The sequence below is a fragment of the Spermophilus citellus genome, assembly GCF_964194105.1.
Source record: "Spermophilus citellus genome assembly, chromosome: 4".
In the NCBI taxonomy this organism is placed as follows: domain Eukaryota; kingdom Metazoa; phylum Chordata; class Mammalia; order Rodentia; family Sciuridae; genus Spermophilus; species Spermophilus citellus.
In genome coordinates, this window is record NC_138185.1 from 171,317,712 (window position 1) to 171,341,856 (window position 24,145).

Here is a 24,145-nt window from a genome sequence, read left to right on the forward strand (position 1 = left end):
AAGTAATACAAAGTTCCAAGACAACATTATAATATTTTGTTTCATGAGAATAATATGCAATGAAAGTCTTACCTAGTAATTACCTTCATAGAATAAATTTTCCAATTTTCCAAACCTAAGTTCCATAGGAAAGTGTCATTATGTTATACACTAGTCTTCTCAAATCAAAGAACATTTCTCCTGAAGGAGTTACAGTGGACAACATCAAGGTATTTGAATACTAGATATCATCATCATAGTAAAGTATTTCTTTAAAGTACCCACACAATGTGTACAGAAGCTAATATTAATAAGCTTGAGACTAATACATGACAAAGTTTATAATTTAGCCAATTTTTTTTCATTTTTTCATTTTTTTTCACTTGTTACCTCATGGAAAATAATTTACAATTCCTTAAATCCATAAAACATGATTATTCAGAGAAATTAAGGGAAATTTTTCATATGCCATTCCTCTTGAAGTGTCCTGGAAACACAGGGTACCACAAAAGGGAGGATGGAGCCCAGGTGCAAAACTGTGAAAGTTTTAGACTCTGCCTTTCCCTACACAGTACCGCAACTATGCCACAGTCAGCAATATCCAACTCTGCCCTTGGAGATGGGAAATTTACTCTGCATATGTTGGAAATTGAACTAAGAGGATCAAAATCAGGGATTCAGGAGCATTTAGGTTGGGAGATTGAAACTCAAAATCAGGAATCTAAGGATGAAGAGAAAATCTGCACACTGAATAGTGGGACCTTCAGACTCATATCCCTTGTACTACTTCCATGAAGGTTGATATGTGAACATACTCTTTAAGCAGAGGCCACAGTGACTTAAGAGAGTAACATTCTCTGCAGAGATTGATGCCAATATGCCAAATGCAATCACATGATGGTCAAATCCACTAGTCAAAGGATCTACTTCCCCTCACAGGTGTCACAACTAATATTTTGATGAACACAGAGAAAGTCATCAGATATTTGTAAAAAAAAAAATAAAAATTAAAAATAAAAAGAAAGCAAAAACAAGCAATTTTTAATAGAGGCTATCTGTGAAGAATAAAGTATGGTGTGATAGAGGGAGGTAAGGGAGGCTTACTTTATCCTTCAATATGCAGTTCTATATTTTGGGGATATGATTTCAGTAACCATGTGTTTGTTCGGTTTAAAAAAATAAAATGCACTTAATTACCTAAAAGAAATGTGCTTTTGCTTTCTTGCTGGGTGACCACTAGAGGGGCTGGGCAAACTGGAGGTGAAATTTTTTTCTCTATACATCTATGACCAGGCACTGTGCAATCTTTAGCATCTATCAGAATCTAAGGTCTTGCAGAAATCCACTGACTCAAAAACCACCACCATGTAGACCCTTGGCTATTTAATAACTTACCAATTAGTATACCATATTTTCTTTCTTTGTGCAGCAGATGGTATCAGAGACAGTTTGCAAGACTTCTGCTTTCCAGAAAGATTTGATTCAGCTTGATTGGCTACATGAATTGGTTATCAAGGGACAAAATGAAGACAAAAATGATATTATGACTAGACTTTCCAGTTGGTGAACATAGAGTAATCAAATTATTCCAACCAATCATATAATATTTTCCTACATGCTCATGAAATGTTCCACAATAGAGTAGCCAGATTAACCATCCCTGTGGGAACAGACAACCCAGGCTATTTATTATGACTCTGAGTTAATTTTTACTAACAACATTGGCTTTATAAAGCAAATCATGAAATATTGGAATATCATACAGATTTAACTCATAAGTCTTTAAAAATACTTTTAACTGGAAAGTGAATTTCCATTTATATAGTTAAAAATAAGCATCTACATTTTCTAATTTTATATATTCTAAATACTAACAATTTACTTTCAATATCCTGTATTAGAGTACATTAATTACTATAATAAATAAACCCAAAAATGTATAATAGCTCAAGTTCAAAAAAAGTCTTTTATTTATCATTTTATTGGTGCATTATAATTATATATAATAGTAAGATTTACTAAGAATTTTTTTTTCTTTAAAACATCTGAAGTGGGTGGACAGGTAGTTCTCCCTTGAGTGGTGATTTTAGGGACCAAGATCATTCCTTCCAGAGGCTGTACAATCTGCACAGTTTCTAGGGTCACAGAGCTTGTGTGTAGTGCCTAGCCTAAGTATGCTATCTATACAGTTTATTAAACTGGAATAGTTCCGGGGTGGAAGGGCCACTAGCCAGACTTGAAAACAAGTCGATTATTGCACTGATTATGTTAGGCTGTCATAGCCCAATCCTTTCACCTCTGAACTTTCTGGCATTGTCTCACACATGATCTTTTGGGGAATACCTCATGTCTAAACTGTAACAGATGGCTTCCTAACTGTGGAGGGAGAGTGATACAGCTTACAAAAACAATTATTCAGCTATTTTTTCAGTTTCCAGCTTATGTGATCCTCCTTTAGCAATCCTAAAGAACTGAAGGACTTCTCACTCCCTTGTACATAGCCCAAGGAGTGTTCTGATTGGCCTCACCTGAGTCACATGCCCATCCTTGTACTAATCATCATGCCTGAGTGATCAGTTGGAGTGGGTGAGAAATATTTTCCTAGAGGAAGGAAAGTGCTGCTAACAAAATAAGGAGAAAGTACTGCTGGACAGATTAAAAACAACAGATGCCCACTCCCGCGGTTATTACAAACTGTGATTAAAGGAAAGCATCAAGTATTGAGTGTTCTGTACTCGGTGACACAGATATCAGAATTGGGTGGACTCGGTGTGAACCCTGGCTCCACAGGTGACTAGCTGTGTGACTTTGGGCCCATCAGTAAACTTCTTTCAGCTGTGTCTTTTTAGCTACTAAGTCCTCTTAACCACAGTATCTATTCTGTGGTTGTATAAATAAAGGAGTATTTAGTAAGTGCTCAATAGTTCCTATTATTTAACTATTATTCAATAGTTATTATTATTTGTTTTCCAATGGATCTTCACAACAGTCCAGTGAAATGGGTATTAATAGTTAATTGTAGATGAAGAAATTGAAACACAGAGTTCAATGACTTTGTCCAAAGTCACAAGCTGGTAAATGCCAGATCTGGGATTGGGTTCCAATCCCATGTCTACAGGACTCCAAAGCTCATCTTCTTCCCACCATACTAAATTGCCTTAATCATCATAGAACTCCTGTAACAGTCTTTAGAGACTATTGAATATATGCAGTTATTTTCCCCTATATTGTGACATCTTTCCTGTCCTACTTTGAACTGTCATCCCTCCTACTCCCATGACTTTATCCTAGTAATCTGTCCATGTCTGCTATTGTCTGTGATCCTGTTAGCACAGAAAGAATAAAATGTTTAAACAAGGAAAACAAGTTTACTGCAGGCAATAAAAACCACAAGAAATTCTATAATTGGGGATTTAATTTTATTCACTTAAGCTTTTTATCCCTGCAAATGTGTAGTATCCTCATAAAACTGCTATTACTAAGGAAAGTCAGAGATTAGAGATTTGAACTCAAACCTTTGTTTTAGTATTCAAGTCTCAGTTCTAGCATTTATAAAAAACAACATGCTCCCAAGTTGCAGTGGTGATTAAATGATACATGGTATGTGAAAGTGTTTCTCAAATTATAAATTGCTAGATAAACACCAGACACATTATTAATAATAACTTTATCATTAATAAAACATTATCATCAGTTCCTTAAAGCTTAGTATGAATAAATTTCAGCTTCTGTCCTACAAGTCACTTTCAAAGAGAAAGTGAAAACTTATGGCTGAGAAAAGCAAAGTAAGTTCTGTTATAAAGAAAACTCAAGGAAAAGGAAGCCTGAATACACCAGAAGACAAGTATTCCCTAAAAATTCTGCATATGGCCCTGATAGTGGATACTTTCCCATATATAAAACCTCAACACTCTGTTATGGAGGTTTAAGAGGGGAAAGGTCCTTGCCAGCACTCTCACACAAATTTAACTAAACTAAAGCTAATTAAAAAAAACGTGCAAGTTCAGAAGCAATTTATAGTATATATTAATACATCCATTTCAACAGGTGAACTTTGTGCATTTGCAAATGAAGACATTAACACCAATAAATTGGTTCGGATACAGTATTGTCACTGTGTGTTATATTAATTTACTGCACTAATTAACTTACTGTCTCACACCAAATCAACATGCCCTCTCTGGAATGAACTCATATTAACAAGGACTATATCTGACCCATCTTAACTTGCCAGTAAGTGTTCCTCATAAATACAGACAGATATTTCCAAACATTTGTCATTGATGCAAAAATTTTCATTATATGAATCATTAGTTTAATATATTTGATGCTGTTTTGTTTTATTTTTAGCATTTCTAATTTAAGTACCATCAGTCCTGTTTGGAACCTTCCCTTTTTACTTTTATGGATATGAGATACACACATATACAGAACCTGATAACACAGGTCTGGGTGGTATTGCAGAAAAACAGATCTCACAGAATTGAAGAATAAGGTATACTATTGATGGTCCTCATGAAAACAAAAAGGGACTAGATATGGGATGCTTTTTCTCTCTTAGAAACCACAGGGTTTGTTGGTTTGTTGGTTTGATTTGTGTTGTTTTGTTTTGTTGTTTTTGTTTGTTTTTGGTCTCTGCTTCTCTTTTTCATTGCTCCTCTACTTTGCTCTAACCCTGTGTTCTATTCCTCTTTTTCTCCTTTATCCAAGTTAGAATTCAGTATGCCAAATCTAGTTGAACATTCCTACCACCTTTCATCCCAGTGCCTCTGACAAACCAATTGTAAAGTCTTAGTTCAAACACTTGTGTGGGGAGAAGTTAGTCTGATTAGCTTGGTCAGTTCTAATGGATTAGTTTACCTTGGGAAAGTTGTTCATTCCAGAATCAACCATTTAGGGGCAGAGTAAACATGCAAACCTAGCTTTCTCCTTCATTAGAGGTTGTAGGCAGAGCCACTTCATTCATATCAGTCATGAGGCCCTTCCAATTTTAAAAGCCAAAGTATATTTAGAACTTCCCTCTTCATCTCTTAGAAGGTACCTAACAGCAATGAGAAGAATAAGAAGCAAAGTTTCCTAGGCATATTAAAAAAAAAATCAAAGACACCTACAGTCACAAATCAAAAAACAGATGAAATACTATTAAAAGTATTAAAGATCAAAGACAAGTTGGTGCAAAATAAGGTATAAGAATACCAGCCACTAGTTTAAGGGAAAAGCAGTGAATTTAAGGTTCAAATCTCCCCACTCCAGGTAAAAACGACACAGCAATCTGTATACGGGGTAAAAATGGGAGTTCATAACCCACTTGAATCAATCTGTGAAATATGGTATATTAAGAACTATGTAATGTTTTGAACAACCAACAATAAAATAATTAAAAAAAGAGAGAAGAAAACATTTAAAAAGCCAAAAAAAAAAAAACAATGGAAAAGGATGAATAGACTGGCAATATGAGTTTTCAAGTAAACAATTTGGCTCTGAGAACAAGAGGAGACAGTGCTGAGAGAGAAATCAAATATATAACCACATTTGCAGGAATTTATCTGTCAGTGAGCAGTGAGGGAAAGAAGAAACTCAGCATTAAGAGCCCCACAGCTTCATCCCTCCTTTGATAAGATAGAAGTCAAGGCTAAATGAACCCATACACAACATCCTGCTAGCTACAATCCATCACTCACATTTCCCTATAGGAAAATTCTGCAAATCGCTGGTCCAGGAAGAACTTCATTCATTCAAACATGTCAAAGGAGATATAGCATTGGATATTTACAAAGATAGCGATGAGATAAATAATAGTAAAGGAAATGGGAAAAAATAACTCATAGGGAAAATGTTTCCATAGAGTAGAAACATCACAGAAATAAGATAAAATTGCAAGTAAAACACACATATACATACACACAAAGAAACAACAGACATGCTGAAACAGAGAACAAGTATGAGAATGATCTAGCACAAGAAAAAAGAAATAAAGTTTAAAAATAATTTTCATGCCATTTATGTCTAGGATCACACATACTACATAAAATACATTAAGTATAAGAATTATTAACAAATGTAACAAAGAAAGAAAAGGAATAAAAGAAAATATATTAATCTTATTGCTGAAAGTAAAAAAAACTGTCTAGAAAATAAAGGATGTGAAGAATTATATCAAGGTATGGTTTTAAAGACAACTATTAACAATGAAAATAGAAGTATTCCAAGTTATCAAAATAAGCACATGCCCATAATAAAGAAAATGCAGAGTATGTACCAAAAGTTTTCAAAAAGTAAGTCTAAACTGCATAAATCACACAAAATAAAAGACACACATAATGCCAAAGATACTTGTCATAACTGTTATGTAAATTATTAGGTACATCTATTAGAAGAAAAGTGCTTTCAGAAAGGATCAAGAAAAAAAATTCTTATTTTATGTTCAAACCACACTCCCAAGAATAACAAAATGGCTAAAAATAAAGGCTGGGTAAAAGTTAAAACAAACAACTTAATATCAAGTAAGCTTTCATTCAGAGAAAAACTGTTAAATGAAATAAAGTAAGACTATTTTGAAGTAGATTTAAGTTATAGTTATCAACTTCTGTATCCTGAAAATTGACCTTAAGCATTTTTTGTTTGATTAATGGTTCATTGCCAATAATTTAAAATAGCCATACATTATGTCTTAAAGAATACTGTAATATATTTTAAAAATTAAGTTACTTATTTGTGTCTTATACAAACATGTTTTAGGTGGATCAAGTAATAACTGACCTATTTCGATGGCTTAAGGTGTGCCAAATACATTTTGTTGAATCATTTAATCTTTACAACATTATTCCTTTAAAATAGGAATAATCATAGCAGCTACCACATAGTAATTTGCCAATGTTATACAACTAGTAGGTGATAGAACATAATGAAATCACATCCTCTGGCTCCATATGCTGTTCTCCCATGCATAAAACATCCAAAGGTTTTACCCCAAATATTTTAAAACAAAACCCATCTATAAGAAACCATTTGAGATTTTAAAAACATCATTTAACATGTGACACATAGCCTAAGAAAAGCCTTAAAGAAAAACTTTAGTTTACATCAGAAAAAAATGAAGAAAAAAATCTTCAAGATAAAACCTGAAAACTAAAATCAAGGGACATGAAAACTTAACCAAAAAAATGTAAATTTCATTTCAGGAAAAGATTAACCTATAAAAAGATATGCTTTAATTTGGATTTAGCATGTCCCCCCATGTTTTAAAGACATAGCTCCCTTCCCCCACCTGTGGCAACACAGGGAGGTGGTAGAACCTTTGGAGGTGGGGCCTAGTGGAAGTCAGGTCTTGCGGTCAGCATGCCTTGAAGGGATACTGCCTGGTTATCAATGAGGTGAGCAGCCTCCTGTGAAGTTCTCTGAACCATTGATGCCCTGTGCTACCATAGATAGCCAAAGCAAAAAGATCCAGCGGAACCATTGACTCAAACCTCTGAAATCATGAGCCAAAATAAACTTCTCCTCCCTACAAGTTGTTCATCTCAGCTATCTTGTCACATAATATAAAGTTAATTCAGAAAATTGCTACCAAGAAGTAAGGTCATTTCTGTGACTATACCTGATTAATGTGGTTCAAAAGGCTTTGGAATTGTCTTGTTGGAGTCATTTGGGAAAGTTTGGAAGAGCAGCTTAGAAAAGGTCTAGAATGCTATCCATGTTATATTTTGGCAAAGAACTCATCTCCAATTTGTCTATGCCCTGAAACTGTGTGAGATTAAAATGATGGATTAATTACCTTAAATTTCAAGGCAGCACAGCATTCAAGCAGTGACATGAGTACTGGGGATGACTTTCAGCCAAATTTATAGTAAGAATCAAGAACAAAAAGCAGAAGAGAAGGATTTGAAAAACTTGCAGTTTGGCCAGAAAAGAAGTAAAGTTCTGGCCAAGGAGGGTACAGTTGCTAAAGAAAACAGGGCCATTAAAAAGAAGCCATTGGAGCTGCCACCATCATCACCATCACTGCTGCCCAGCCAGGGCCTAGAGACCCACTGTCAGGATATCTGCAGGTTTGGTTGCATGCAGCTTTCTCCATCTTAGGACACCTGCCAGAGCCTGGGGTCCAGTGACAGGGTGCCTGCATGTTTGCTGCTGCCACCATCTCGGGACACATCTGCCTCTGTGTGGGGACACCTGCCAGGGCCTGGGGGTCCAGTGTTGGGGTGCCTACAGGTTTAGCTACACGTGAGGTTGTTCTTCTAGGTGGGCTAGTGGCCACCATCCTGCTGCTTTTTCTCAGGGTCAATCCTTTGTGTGAGGGGCATACCTGGTGATCTTTCTTACTCCAAGTTGGAATGGTATTGAGATCTTGGAACTGAAGCATAGTGGAGCCTGGGAAATCTAAAGTCCAGATCCATCAGTTTGCAGCTGAATCTGTGTGGGCCAGTCTGGACCTAGGAATCTTGTGGAAAGTCGGAGACTGGAGGCATTTCATCTGGGGTACACAGGTTGGAAAGGGTGAAGAGAGCAGGGTTCTTCCCAGATCAACAAGTCCTTAAGTATGCAGGAACACACCAGGCTGGCTATAACAGGTCAGAAAGTTAGAAGAGGGTATGAGGGCATCTTGCTATTGGTTCCCTCCAGCCAGTATGGCACCCACTGGACTGGAGCGATTATCAAACTTCAGACAACCACACCTATTGGTGGAGAAAGGAAACTGATAAATTTGAATACCAATGGAAACAATTGCTCAATTTGCCATACAGGCCTGCCTTTCTTTCTTTCTTTCTTTCTTTCTTTCTTTCTTTCTTTCTTTCTTTCTTTCCCTCTCTCATACATCTATACCATTTTTGAAACCAAGTATTTTTTAATGCATCAGTTTATTGAGGATGGGTACATCTGAATAATATCATTTTGTTGTATATTCTTATATTTTTACTTTTTTAAAACTTTTTATATATTTTCCCTCTCACTTATATTTTTCCCTAGATTCTCTTTATCTCTTTTCTCTGGCTAAGAGCCAACCTCTATTAATTCATGTTTCACTCTTATTGTAAAATTTTACTTCTATCTTCTCTCCTTCTCCCTCAAAAATTTCACATCCTACACCACTTCTGTTCTCTCTTTGTACAACATTTGAAATTGTAACCACTTTTAGCAAACTTGTTGTTTGTATTACAGACAATAATTGAACACATCATGTCTGTTTATTGTACCAAAACTGTAGATGTCTTAATGGGAGCTAGTTGGCTTAAGGCTGTATATTATTTGCATGGGTGCTGTAAATATAGGTCTTCCCCTCAAAGATGAGTTACTGGAAACTTTCAGAGACAGTATAAGTCTATAGGGTAGTAATAATTCTGCCTCAGATTCATACTACAAGATGTGAAGACACATGAACAACATAAAAAAAAAATTAAGGGAACTAAGTGCCCCAAACAAACCAACATGCTCCAATAATAGAATCCATTGACAGCACAGAAGAAGAAATGTTAGAGAAGGAGTTTAGAATGTACATAGTGAAACTGATTCATGATGTAAAGGACAATGGAAGGAGTAAAATCAAAGACAAATTTCAGTAGGTAAAAGATCACTTCAATAAAAAGATAAAGATTCTAAAAAGAAATCAAGCAGAAATCCATGAAATAAAGGAATCAATAAACCAAATTAAAAATTCAATGGAAAGTATAACTTCCAAACTACACCATTTGGAAGACAGAACCTCATGCAATGAAGACAAAATATATCATATTGAAAATAAAGTTGATCATGCACAGAAGATGGTAAGAAACCATGAACAGAACTTCAAAGAAATATGAAATAATATTAAGAGACAAAATTTAAGATTTATCAGGATAGACGAAGATGCAGAGACACAAATCAAAGGAAAGCACAATCTTTTCAATAATAGCAGAAAATTTCCCAAATCAAAAGAATGAAATTAAAAAGTCAAGCACTATTGTTCTGTAGTATAGTTTAAGGTCTGGTATAGTAATGCCACTAGCTTTACTCTTCTTGCTAGGGATTGCTTTGGCTATTCTGGGTCTCTTATTTTTCCAGATGAATTTGATGATGACTTTTTCTGTTTTCATAAGGAATGTCATTGGGATTTTGATTGGGATTGCATTGAATCTGTATAGTACCTTTGGTAGTATGGTCATTTTGACAATATTAATTCTGTCTATCCCAAAACAAGGTAGATCTTTCCATTTTCTAAGGTCTTCTTTAATTTCTTTATTTATTATGTTATAGTTTTCATTGTAGAGGTCTTTCACCTCTTTCATTAAATTTATTCCCAAGAATTTGATTTTATTTTTTTAACACAAGAGGCTTATGGGACCCCAAATGTACAAAACTATAGCAGACCCACACTAAGACACATTATAATGAGAATGACTAACATACAGAATAAGGATAGAATTTTAAAGGCCTTAACAGAAAAATATTAAATTATGTATAGAGGGGGGTTGGGGTTGTGGCTCAGTGGTAGAGTGCTTGCCTAGCGTGTGAGGCACTGGGTTCAATCCTCAGCACTACATAAAAATAAACAAAATAAAGGTCCATTGACAACTAAAAAATATTTTTAAAAAATATGTATAGAGGGAATCCAATTTGGATCTCAGCTGATTTCTCAACCCAGACCCTTAAAGCTAGAAGGTCCTGGAACAATCTATATCCAGCTCTGAAAAAAATGGATGCCAATCAAGAATTTTATACTCATTAATATTAAGCTTCAGATTTGAAGATGAAATAAAAAAACTTCCATGATTAAAAAAAAAGTTAAAAGAATTCAAAACCAGAAAGTCTGCATGGCAGAATATACTCAACAAAATATTAAATGAGGATGAAATTAAAAAAAAAAGTGGAAACCAACAAAGGGAGGAACTACACTAAAGGAATAGTCAATCAAAGGAGAAACTAACTCAAATTAAAAAAATAACTCAAATTAAAAACCAGAAATAAATCAAAATGACCCAGAATATAAATTATATCTTAATAATAACCTTGAATGTTAATGTTCTAAACTCACTGATCATAAGATGTAGATTGGCAGACTGGATTTTTAAAATGACCAAACAATATGCTGCCCGAAAGGGACTCACTTAGAGGTAAAAATATTCATGCACCGAAGGTGAAAGGATGAGAAAGAAAAAAAAAATCACTCACATGGACCACATAAACAAGCAGAGGTTTCTGTCTCATATCAGATAAAGTGGACTTCAAGCCAAAGTTAATCAGAAGGGACAAAGAAGGACATTTTGTACTGCTTAAGGGAATTATACATCAGCATAATATAACAATTGTAAATATTTATGCCCCAAACATTGGAGCATCTACGTACATCAAACAAATCCTTCTCAATTTCAAGAATCAAAGAGACAACACAATAATACTGGGTAACTTTAACACACCTTCCTCACTACTGGACAGGTCTTTCAAGCAAAAACTAAAAGAAGAAACTATAAAAATAAATAACAAAATCAATAATTTAGGCCTAACAGACATATATAGAATATTTCATCCTTCAATATACAAATTCATTTTCCTCTCAGCAGCACATGAATCTTTCTCTAAAGCAGACCATATGTTATGCCACAAAGCAAGTCTTAACAAATACAAGAGAGAGGGAGGGATAATAAATACTCTGCATTGCATCAGATCATAATGGAATGAAATTAGAAATCACTGATAAAATATAGAAGATACTCCAACACCTGGAGACTAAATAATACACTATTGAATAACACATGGATAAAAGAAGACATCAGGGAGGAAATAAGAAAAATACTTAGAGGTAAATGAGAACACTGATATAACATATCAAAAACTCTGGGACACGATGAAGGCAGTCCAAGAGGAAAGCTCGTTGCATTGAGATCATTCATTAAAAGAATAGAAAGTCAATGAATAAATGACCTAAAATTATATATCAAAGCCCTAGAAAAAGAGAAACAAATCAACATCAAAAGTAGTAGAAGACAGCAAATAATTAAAATCACAGTTGAAATCAATAAAATTGAAACAAAAAAAAACAATTCAAAAAATTGACAAAATGAAAAGGTAGTTTTTTGAAAAAATAAATAAAATTTATAAACCCCTATCCACACAAAGAAAGAAAACTCAAATTACTAAAATTAGTAATGAAAAAGGAAATATTACAACAGACACTACTGAAATACAGAAGATGATTAGAAACTACTTTGAAAATTCATACTCAAATAAAATAGAAAATTATGAAGACGTCAACAAATTTCTAGAGTCATATTAACTACCCAAGCTGAATCAGAACATACACAATTTAAAGAGGTTAATTCAAGCAACGAAATAAAAAATGCCATCAAAAACCTACCAATTGGGAAAAGCCCAGGACCAGATGGATTCTCAGCCAAGTTCTACAAAACCTGCAAAGAAGAATTAATGCCAACACTACTCAAATTATTCCATGAAATATAAAAGGAGGGAACCCCTCCAAACACATCCAATGAGACTAGTATCACCCTGATACCAAAGACAAGTCAAGGCAAGAAAACTTCAGACCAATATCCCTGATGAACATGGATGCAAAAATTCTCAATAAAATTCTGGAAAATCACATACAGAAACATTAAAAAGTAGTGCACCACCATCAAGTGGGGGTCACCTCTGGGATGCAAGTTTGGTTCAACATACAGAAATCAATAAATGTAATTCATCACATCAATATACTTCAATACAAGAATCAAATGATCCTCTCAATAGATGCAGAAAAAGCATTCAACAAAATACAGTACTTCTTTACATTCAAAACACTAGGAAAACTAGGGATAGTAGCAACATGCCTCAACATTGTAAAAGCTATCTGCTAAACACAAGGCCAACATCTTTCTAAATGGAGAAAAATTGAAATGAAACAGGGATACCCTCGATCACCCCTTCTATTCAACATAGTCCTGGACACTCTAGTCAGAGCATTTAGACAGACAAAATAAATTAAAGGGATACAAATAGGAAAAGAAGAACTCAAACTATCCCTACTTGCCAATGACATGATTCTATGTTTAGAAGATCCAAAAAACTTCCACCAGAATTTTTCTAGAACTAGTAAATGAATTCAGCAAAGCAGCAGAATATAAAATCAACACCATAAATCAAACATGTCTCTATACATCAGTGATGAACACTCTGAAAGAGAAATTAGGAAAACTACCCCATTCACAATAGCCTTCAAAAATAAATAAATAAATAAAATACTTTGGAATCAATCTAAGTAAAGAGGTGAAAAACCTCTACAATGAAAACTACAGAAAACTGAACAAAAAATTTAAAGAAGACCTTAGAAGATGGACATGCTCCTAGATAGGCAGAATTAATATTGTTAAAATGGCCATACCACTAAAAGTGTTATTGAGACTTAATGCAATTCCTATTAAAATCCCAATGACATTCTTCATAGCACTGAAAAAAGAAATCATGCAATTCATTTGGAAAAATAAGAGACCCAGAATAACCAAAGTAATATTTAGCAAGAAGGAGGAGGTATCACAATCCAGAACTTACACTATACTACAGAGCCATAATAACAAAAATGGCATGATATTGGCACCAAAGCAGACATGTAGACAAATGGTACTGAATAGAAGAAACAGAGGCAAACTCACATAAATACAGTTATTTCATCTTAGACAAAGGTGCCCAAAATATTCACTGGAGGAAAAATAGCTTATTCAACAAATGCTGCTCGAAAACTGGAAATCCATATGTACCAAAATGAAATCAAACCCCTATTTCTCACCCTGTACAAAACTCAACGTAGATCAAAGACTTAGAAATTAGAACAGAGACCTTGCACCAAATAGATGTAGGCCAAGATCTTCACCTGGTCAGCTTAGCATCTTACATTCTTACCAAGACTCCTAAAGCACAAGAAGTAAAATCAAGAATCAATAAATAGAACGGATTCAAACTACAAACTTCTTCTCAGCAAAAGAAACAATCAATAAGTTGAAGAGAAAGCCTACAGAATGGGAAAAAATCTTTACTACAGGCACCTCAGAGCATTAATCTCCAGGATATATAAATAACTCAAAATAACACTAAAAATCCCCCAAAATAACCCAATCAATAAATGGACTAAGGAACAGAACAGACATTTCACAGAAGAGGATATACAATTGATCAACAGATATATGAAAAAATGTTCAACATCTCTAGTAATTAGACAATTGCAAATTGAAACTATGATGTTTTAACATTAGAAGTTTTCTCTAAGGAAATAATACTTTGGGGCTTAAACTTTGCACACATTTTAACTGTAAAATACAGATTTATCATATCTATTCATGAAAATGAAAATTAAGGCTGCTACTTCTTTTTATTTTTATTCTCCTGTTAAGGATAAATATCAATGCTGCTTTCAACTCAATCTCTGTCACTTAAATTATTGGTGAAATAATTGATTACTAGGCATATTGTAAAACCAATAGATCTAGGTTATACAATAAAATATCAATTCATTGGTAGTCTGAATTGATTACTTCAAGTATACCTTACTTACATAAGTATCAGTGGATTCAATGTAAAATTTTATAATTCTAAATGTGAGGCCTAACTGTGGATTTGTTCTGTAACTTAAGTAATTTTATGATAATGTTCTCAAACTGTCAACAAAATATATGTACTTGTTTGAGCTATCAATTTTCTCATTGAATTTTATATGCTATAACACAATCTTTACATAAATGATACTTGGTATAACTACCAAATGTCAGTATTTTACTACAGTTTTCTTATAAAATGTACATTCTTACAAAAAGAGCATTGGCTTTAAAATAAATAATCTTCAGTTGTATTTTTTTTTAAAAAAATAAAGATTAACTTGTATAAATGTTTAAAAAATAAAATAAAATTATCAAAAAAGAGAGGATACCCAAGTTAATAAGTTTAGAGGTAAAAAGGAAGACATCGGATACTATTGAAATTCACAATAATTGTTAGGGACTATTTTGAAAAATTATATGCCAATAAACTGAAAACTCACAAAGAAATGCACAAATTTCCAGACACATATGACCCACCAAAATTGTACCAAGAGGACATAAAAAAAAAGCTAAATTGATCGATAACAAGCAATGAAATTAAATAAGTAATAAAATGTTTCCCATCCGGTCCTGCCTTAACATCACCAACTGAGTCTTCTGGTTCACCAATTAGAAGGTTAATTATGGTTCAAAAACTTCTGGCACCCAAATATATATGCTAAATTATACAAGGAATAAGAGAAAATCAAAATGGATCTGAAGATACAGAGGACCAATTATTTCATGTCTTTTAGAAATCTTCTTTGTTGCATTTTTCAGCTTTCTATCACTTTAACAAATACCTGAGACCATCATCTTAAAAGGAGGAAAGGTTTATTTTGGCTCATGGTTTCAGAAGTTTCAGCCCAATGGTCATTTTGATCTACTGCTTTGGGCCTGTAGTAGAACAGTGCATCATGGTGAGAGCACATGGAGAACAAGGCCTGTTCACCTTATGGCATCTTGGAAGCAAAAATATAAAAAGGAAGAGGCATGCCCACAGTGATCTACTTCCTCCCACTATGCCCCACTTTCTACAAATTCCATCAACTCCCAGTTGTGCCACAGGCTTTAGAAAATATTTCAAATCCAAACTTCATTACCATTTGAACTATTTTGGAATAAATCCCTAAATTTTAAAGCAAAAAAATATTGATAATCATTAGCTGTTAGAGATACACTCATCAAAACCTTTCAACAATATTTTAGGACAGACATAGCCATTCAGACAGTTCCTTAAGCCTTATTTGTCAGAAACAGAAATACCCTATCAGAGGAGAGAATCCAGGATAAATAACAAATAGACAATTTAGAGAAATTAAAACAAGTAAAAAAATTATTGTTGAGGAGAAAAAGAATTTAAAAGAAAAGATAAAATCACATGTCACTATAAATGGAACACCCTATTCACATACTTCTACGGCTAAAAGGGAAAGAACTGTTTACATACTTCTACGACTAAAAGAGAAAGAACTGTTCAGGAGAAACATGAGTAAAAACTGAATCTGTAATATCTTATATTCTATAATGCAAAACAGTGGCTTCACATTACAGGTGACAGGAACCTGTTTGAAGTGTTTCCAATGACTAAATACAAATCAAATGGAGTGTTAAAATAATGATAGTAGAAAACATTCATGGGATGAAAAGAAATCTCTCAGTCTCTATTTTTATTTAAAAATAAGACTTCTGGGAAGATGGCAGAGTGGAAAACAGAAGGAACCTGTATCACAACTTAAACAATAATTACACTGACAGAATCTGTATGATGTAACTATTTTGGAACTCTAGAGTCTATCAGGGTTTGTAATTTTCAGGGATAAGTTGAACAGTAAGTTTTAGTTAATCTCAGTTTAACTTACTAACACAGAAGCAGTTACCCACGTATGAAAGGATAGTTGAGGAAGGCCCAATTCCTGTGTCAGACCGCCATGCGCATGTTCCTAGAACACCTTGCACAGAGCTTAAAGGTACCATTTTGGGAAAAACATACCATGCCCTGAAAATATCAAGGATCTGCATTCTAATCATTAATTGCAGAAAAAAAAGGGGGGGGGGGGGCAGGGCAGTCAATGTTGCTGCATGCCTCCTCATTGCTGCAAGCTCTTCCCTCTGACTGAAGAAACTTGAGAGTTTTAAAAGAGATAGGGCTAGATATCTACTTCCTCACTTACTTTTATCTTTTTCTACTTTGGAGAATTAGATATTACAGAGTAGAACATTTAAATGCAACTACATATATGGAGAAATCAAAAAATGACTCCACAAGCCCAGAAAAAGGCATAGGTTTAGGAAAGACCTGGGAAAACCTTAAGCTTATACCACAGGCTGATCTTTGGCATAGAGACAGCTAAGAGCTATCAAAAAAGAAAAAACTATAAATAAAAACAATAATGAGAAACAATAAATCATGAGAAAAGAGGATAACCTGCTTTGGGGAGTTAACACATTATTAGATTAAAATGTCCAGTTTTTAATAACAACCAAGACCCCACAAGGAACTTAATAAACAGAAAAGTATAACCCTTTAAAAATAATATATATATATTTTTTTTCTCCCTGAAAAAGATCTTTAGCAGATCTACTAGGTAAAGACTTTAAAGTAGCTGTCTTAAAAATACAATGCAAAATTCAGAGAAAGTTAAGTCAAGAAAATCCTGTATGAATATAATATAAATATCAATAAAAAGAGAGTAAATTACTAAAAAAAATGGCAGAGTGGAAAACAGCAGGAATCTGTATCAAAACTTACACAAATTTTCTGTAGTTGAATGTTACAAAAACTGAAATGAAAAAAAATTCACAGAAAGATTCAAAGGGAGGTTTCAACAGATATAAGAAATATCAGAGAATCTGAATATCAAGCAATAAAAATTCAGTCTTAGAAACAAAAAAAAAATTAACAGAGCCTATAGGTACTTTGGGATGCCAACAACAGACCAACAGAATAACATATGCATTGTGATACTTCCAGAAGAAAACAGAAGCAGAGAGACTACTTAAAGAAATAATGGCTGAAATTTTTTTCATTTGATGGAAGACATGAAAATAAACTTCCAATAATCTCAACAAATCCCAAGAAAAATGAATACAAATGATTCACACAGAAACATACCATAATTAAAATTTTAAAAGACAAAGACAATCTTATTAATTTTTTCCCAATTTTGTTTGCTTGCTTGATCTTCAAATTCTCTAGTAATTCTTGTGGCAAGAGAAAAGCAACTTGTTATAAACTAGGGATCAATAAGACCATCAATCAGATAAGATCATTATCATTATGAATAAAATCACTAAGATCATCAGCAGATTTCTAATTATAAATTTCAGAGAGGCCGGCAAGAAATGAGTTGATATATTCAAAGTACAAAAAGAAAACAAATCAGTTAAAGTTCCTATATTCAGAAAAAAAAAAAAAACATCCTTTAAAATGAGGGAGAAGCTGGGTATGGTAATATAAGTAATCTCAGGTACTCAGGATGATGAAGCAGAGTATCCCAAGTTTGAGACCAGCCTGGGAAACTTGGTAAGACCCTGTCTCAAAAAAACAGACAAACAACAACAACAACAACAAAAAAAAAGCATAAAGGGTTGGGGAGGTAACTCAGTGATAAAGTGCTCCAGGGTTCAATCCCCAGTACTGAAAAAAAAAAAAAATGAGGAGGTGGGTGTTAAGAAAATCCTAGGTAAACAAAAGCTAAAAGAGTACCATTAGCCCTTCCCCATAAAAAATGTTCAAGAGAAAATGAAAGGATACCACACATTTACTCAAAGGTATATGAAGAAATAAAAATTTTAATGAAAGAAATCTCATTAAAAATTGTAAAATCTAATATTATTGTAGCAACAATTTGTAACTCCAATTTTTATTTTCTATAACTTTAGGGAAAATGCATTTTAAAAAATCTCAAACCATAAAAATCAACTTAAAATGGATTGAAGACTTAAATATAAGCTGTGGTATTATAGAACTACTAAACATAATGATGGGAGAAAACATTGGCCTGGGCAATTATTTTTGCATTTGACCCCTGTATTAGTCAGCTTTTATATCACTGTGACCAAAAGACCTGACAACAACAATTAGAAGAGGAAAATGTTTTCGGCTCATGGATTATTAGATAGTCCACGGATGGCTGACTCCATTGCTCTGGTCCTAACGTGAGGCAGAACATCATGGCAGAAAGGCATGCTAGAGGAAATCAGCTTAGGACATGACTAAAAGGAAAAAGAGAAAGAGCTTTGCTTACAAAGGACTAAAAATATAAACACCAAAGGTAGGTCCACAGAGATCTGTTTCTTCTAACCACAATCTATCTGCTACAGTTATCACCCAATTATTCCAAATCGGTGAATTAACCCACTGCTTATAACTGTCTTCACCAAATCATTTCACCTCTGAAAATTCTTACATTGTCTTACACATAAAATTTGGCAGGACACCACATATCCAATCTATGACATTCTACCCCTGGTGCCTGAAAGTTCATGCTGATCTCACAATTCAAAATATATTCAGTCTATTTTCAAGGGTCCCCATAGTCTTTTAACAATTCCAGCATTATCCAAAAGTTCAAGTCAAAGTCTCCTTTGAGTTTCAAGGCAAACTTTTAGTGTGAGCCCTGGAAAACTCCAAAGTAAGTTATATACATCCAATATACAATGGCACAGAATAAACATTTCCACTCCAAGGGGGAGAAATAGAGGTATAGAAAGAAACAATGGTGTCAAAACAAAACCAAAATCAAGCTGGGCAAACAAGTCCTGTAGTCCTGTAGCTCCATCTGGGCACATGGTATTTTGAGGTTCTCTTTGAAAGGTTTGAATGGCTCCACCCTTATGGCCTTTGTGGTTGCAGCCCATATGGCCTCTTTCAGCTTGTTGCTGCTTAATTCCTATATCTCTCCTCAGCAAACATCTCACATTACTGGCATCTCTTAATTTCAGGGGCTCCAGGGAAGCTTCACTCATTGACCTCTCAGGAGCAGTCCACAAGGACTCCAATCCTGTTACTCCAAATTTTCCAGGTACAATTTCCTTATCACTGCATGAATGTGTGTTATTTTGAACTTTCCTGCATTCCTGCAGACCCAGTACCACATGGTTAACACCAAAGTCAGCCACTATCTCAAGCAGTAGCCAAGCTTCTAGGGATCATGACTACAACAGCCTTTGAGTGTATAGGTGACTCAACATGGTGAAACAACTTCATAAGTCCTGCTGTGCAAGCAGGATGCTCTTATTGTCTCTTCTCAAAGGAGTTTTTACTTTTATGTCCTTGAGCTTGAGATGGGTATGGTATTTCCAATTCCTGAGATGACCCTCAAGCCATCTTTCCTGTTATCTCTGGGTAAAGTATTTAGCATCTCTTTAGTGGCTATATTGCCTTTATCAACCACAATTACCTTGTTTTACTATGATTTTTCCTACCAAATTGCAAGTTTTTAAAATCTTTATGCTATGCTTTCTGCTCCTGATTATCACAGTAAACTTGGCTAACAGCTGCTGGATATAGTCATACTTTTGCCTGAATGCTGTGCTGCCTTGAAATTTCCTCTGCTAGATTAATTAGTATATCACCTTTAAATTCAGCCTCACAAATGTCTCAGGACGTGGGGAAAAAATGTAGACAAATTTTTTGCCCCAAAACATAACATAAATGGCCTCTAGTCCAATTTTCATGCAGTTCTCCTCTGAAGCATTATGAGCCCAGTCTTTGCTGTCCATAGTCCTATCTATATGCTAGTATTCCAAGCTCCCACCAGAATCACCCATCAAGTTCCACTAACAATATCCTAAATATTTTATAGTGTGTATCTCTAAACTTTTCAAAATTACTCCCCATGAAAACCATTCCAAAGGCTTTTGAACCACATGATCAGGTTAGTCACAGCAATGAACTGATTTCTCAGTACTAATTTCCGTCTTAGATTTTTTATTGCTGTGACCAAAAGACCTGACAAGAACAATTAGAGGAGGAAAAGTTTATTTGGCTCAGGGTTTCAGAGGTCTCAGTCCATAGACAGCTACCCCCATAGCTCTGGACCCAAGATGAGGCAGAACATCAAGGTGCAACAGTGTAGAGGAGGAAAGCAGCTCAGGATGTAGTAATCAGGAAGCAAAGAGACTATGCTGTGCTTGCCAGAGACAAAATAGATATCTCAAAGGCTTCTAGTTACCTACTTCTTCCAGCCATACTCTACCTGCCTACCACCCAGTTAATCCTCCCTATCAGTGGATTACTACACTGATTAAGTTAAAGTTCTTATAACTCAATTATTTTCCCTTAAACTTTCTTGCATTGTCTCCCTTATAAACTTTTGGGGGCTATGGGTGGAATGTTCTGGTTTAAATGTGAGGTGTTCCCAAAAAGTTCATGTATAAGAAAATGCAAGGATTTTCAGAGGTGAAATAATTGGTTATAACAGCATTAAGCTAATTGGTGCAGTAATCCACTAATAGAGATTCACTGAGCAGTAATTGTAGGCAAGTATGATATGGCTGGAGAAAGTAGAGAGGTGTGCCTTTGGAGTTTATATTTTGTCCCTGTTGAGCAAAGTTCTCTGCTCCCAGATTGTAATGTCCTGAGCTGCTTTCCTCCTCTGCACCCTTCCACCTTGATATTCTGCCTAATCTTGGGTCCAGAATTATGAAGTTAGATGTCTATAGACTAAGATCCCTGAGACCCTGAGCCAAATAAAATTAATTGTTCTCATTGGGTCTTCTTGTCACAGTGATTAAAAAGCTGACTCAAACAACCCCCAAAGCTCAGGCAACAAAAGCAAAAGTAGACAAATGCAACTACAACAAACTGAAAAGCTTCTGTACAACAAAGTAAACTAGTAACAGAAGATATAACCTGAAGATTGAACTAAAGTATTTATAAACCATACATTTTATAAGGGGTTAATATCCAAAATATATAAGGAACTCAAACAACTCTAACACAAAACAAATAAAATGATTAAAACTGGGCAAAGAACCTGAGTAGAGATTTGTCAAACGAGGACACAAAATTGTCAACAGATATTAGAAAAATTAGCAGTGTTCAACACTGAGAGTCAACAGGTGTTGACAAGAATAGAGAGAAAAGGGTAACTTTGTACACTATTGTTGGAAATGTAAATTAGTGCAGCCATTGTGGAAAAAAGGATATTCCTCAACAAAGGAAATATGAATACCATATTGTCCAAAAATCCCACTTCTCAGAATATATCCTAAGAACTCAAAATCAATGAAGTGATATCTGCACTTCCAAGTTTATCACAGAAATATTCACCAAAACTAAGATATCAAATTAACCTAAACGTCCACCAAAGGATGAATGAACAAAGAAAATGTGCCATATATAGACCATGATACAACTATAAGGAATACAGAAAAATCCTGTCATTTGCAACAACTAGGAGGAATCTCAAGGACAGGCGTTAAGTTAAATAAGCCAGGTACAGAAAGACAAACAGCACATGTTCTCACTTCTATGTGTAATATAAAACAATGGAACTCACAGAAGAAGGTAATAGAATGTTGGTTACTAGAGGCTGAAGGTGGGGGAAGAGAGACCATAGCAGGATGAAGTTAGAAATCCATAACAGAAGTAAAGTGAAAATTTATAAGTGTGTGCAAACTGAACAACACATTCCTGAACAACATAATGGATCAAATGAGAAACCACAAGGGAAGCTATGAAATACTGATGAATTTAAAAAAAAAAAAAACATATCATGCCAAATTTCTAATATGCAGCAAAAGTAGTGCTAAGGAGGAAGTATATAGAGTTATAAGTGTTTATATTTATAAACAAGGAAGATGTTAAATCAACAAGCTAACTTTGCAATTTAAAGAACTAAGAAAAGGACAAATAAAGATTAAAACATGAAATAGAGAATAAAAAATAATAAAAACCACTGAGACCAAAACTTGGTTCTTGGAAATATCAACAAAATTGACAAACACTTAGCTATATGGACGAGGAAAAAATTAGAGAAGCTCAAATTACTAACATCAGAAGTGAAACATGAGTAACAAATTCTGTAAACAAGAAAAGAATCAAGAGAGTACTACAAAAAATTGCATACTAACAAATGGGATAACATGGAAACAAAAAAAATCTACCAAAAACAAATCACACGGCTGGGGATGTGGCTCAAGCGGTAGCGCGCTCGCCTGGCATGCGTGCGGCCCGGGTTCGATCCTCAGCACCACATACCAACAAAGATGTTGTGTCCGCTGAGAACTAAAAAATAAATATTAAAAAAAACTCTCTCTCTCTCTCTCTCTCTCTCTCTCTCTCTCTCTCTCTCTCTCTCTCTTTAAAAAAAAAAACAAATCACAAAAAAAGTCCCAGAAAATTTGAATAGACCTGTAACTAATAGAGAAATTTAAAATTGAATCAATAATCAAAAATCTTACAAAGAAAAGCCATGGATCGTATAACTTCACTGATAAATTCTACCAAACACTAAAAAAAAAAAATCAATGCTAAACTTTCTCAAGCTTTTCCAAAAATTTGAAGAGAGAACACTAACAACTTATTTTATAAGGCCAGCATTAACCTGTTATAAAAGCCAGATAAAGATACTGCAAGAAAATAAAAGTACAGACCAATGTACATCATGAACATTGGTGCAAAGAACCTCAGAAAAATACTAGTATATTAAATTTGGCAGCATATTCAAAGGATTGTATGCCATGACCAACAGGACCAACCACAACCAACCATAACCAACAGGAAGTTATGCATAATGCTACTGCCCAACATCATAAGAGTATTGCTGCATATTGCTAGCCTGAGAAAGACCAAAGTTCAAGTCAAAGAGATCATTAAAAGGCAATGTGATAAAAACCATGATTTAGGTTTAAAAAAATGAACTATTAATTCTGCCTTGAGGTTTATGTTCACTTTAGAGGGGAGAGGACATTTTGAGCTTCAGACCTATCTAAAACTATTTCATAAGGTGAAGAATTCTCCATTAAAGACTTTGCTTGCTAATGAAGGGTTCTAAATATAAATTTAACTCCAACGTGAATTTCAAGTCTCGTGATTCTTTTCCTAATATCCCTTCCAACTACACACCTATCTCTGAAAGTCAGGTACTATATCATGACCCTGCTCATTGCCCAGATGAATGACATCCCTCTGAAAAGCAACTCCTTGAAAGATGCTGAGAGACAAAGTGGAAACCTACTAACCCACACACAACAGAAGACAAAAAGTCTTCAAGCCTCTTGAAACAACACCATGGAGAATTTGTTGTTTTACAACAGGTATAACTAAAGGAAGAGATAAAGAAAGTCTAAAAATCTATAGGATTGCTAGGTGGCACAGCAATTTTCTGAGCATGGTGTTGGTGATGACATTGGTAATGGCTCCACACATACACACACAAGCTGTATTTGAATGCATATTCAAATATAAATTTGGTTTTCATGATAACAATCTCCTGTGGTATGAACTACCACAGCATTCATTCTTCATTCTTTCTTACAAATAGAATCCATGCCTCACCCAGGAAGCAAAGAATTATATTTCCCAACCTCCTTTGCAGACAGGGTTGCCAATGAGATAAATAAGTAGAGTTTCTGGGATGGATTATTAAAGTCTGTATTCTCATCAATAGAAACCCATTTTC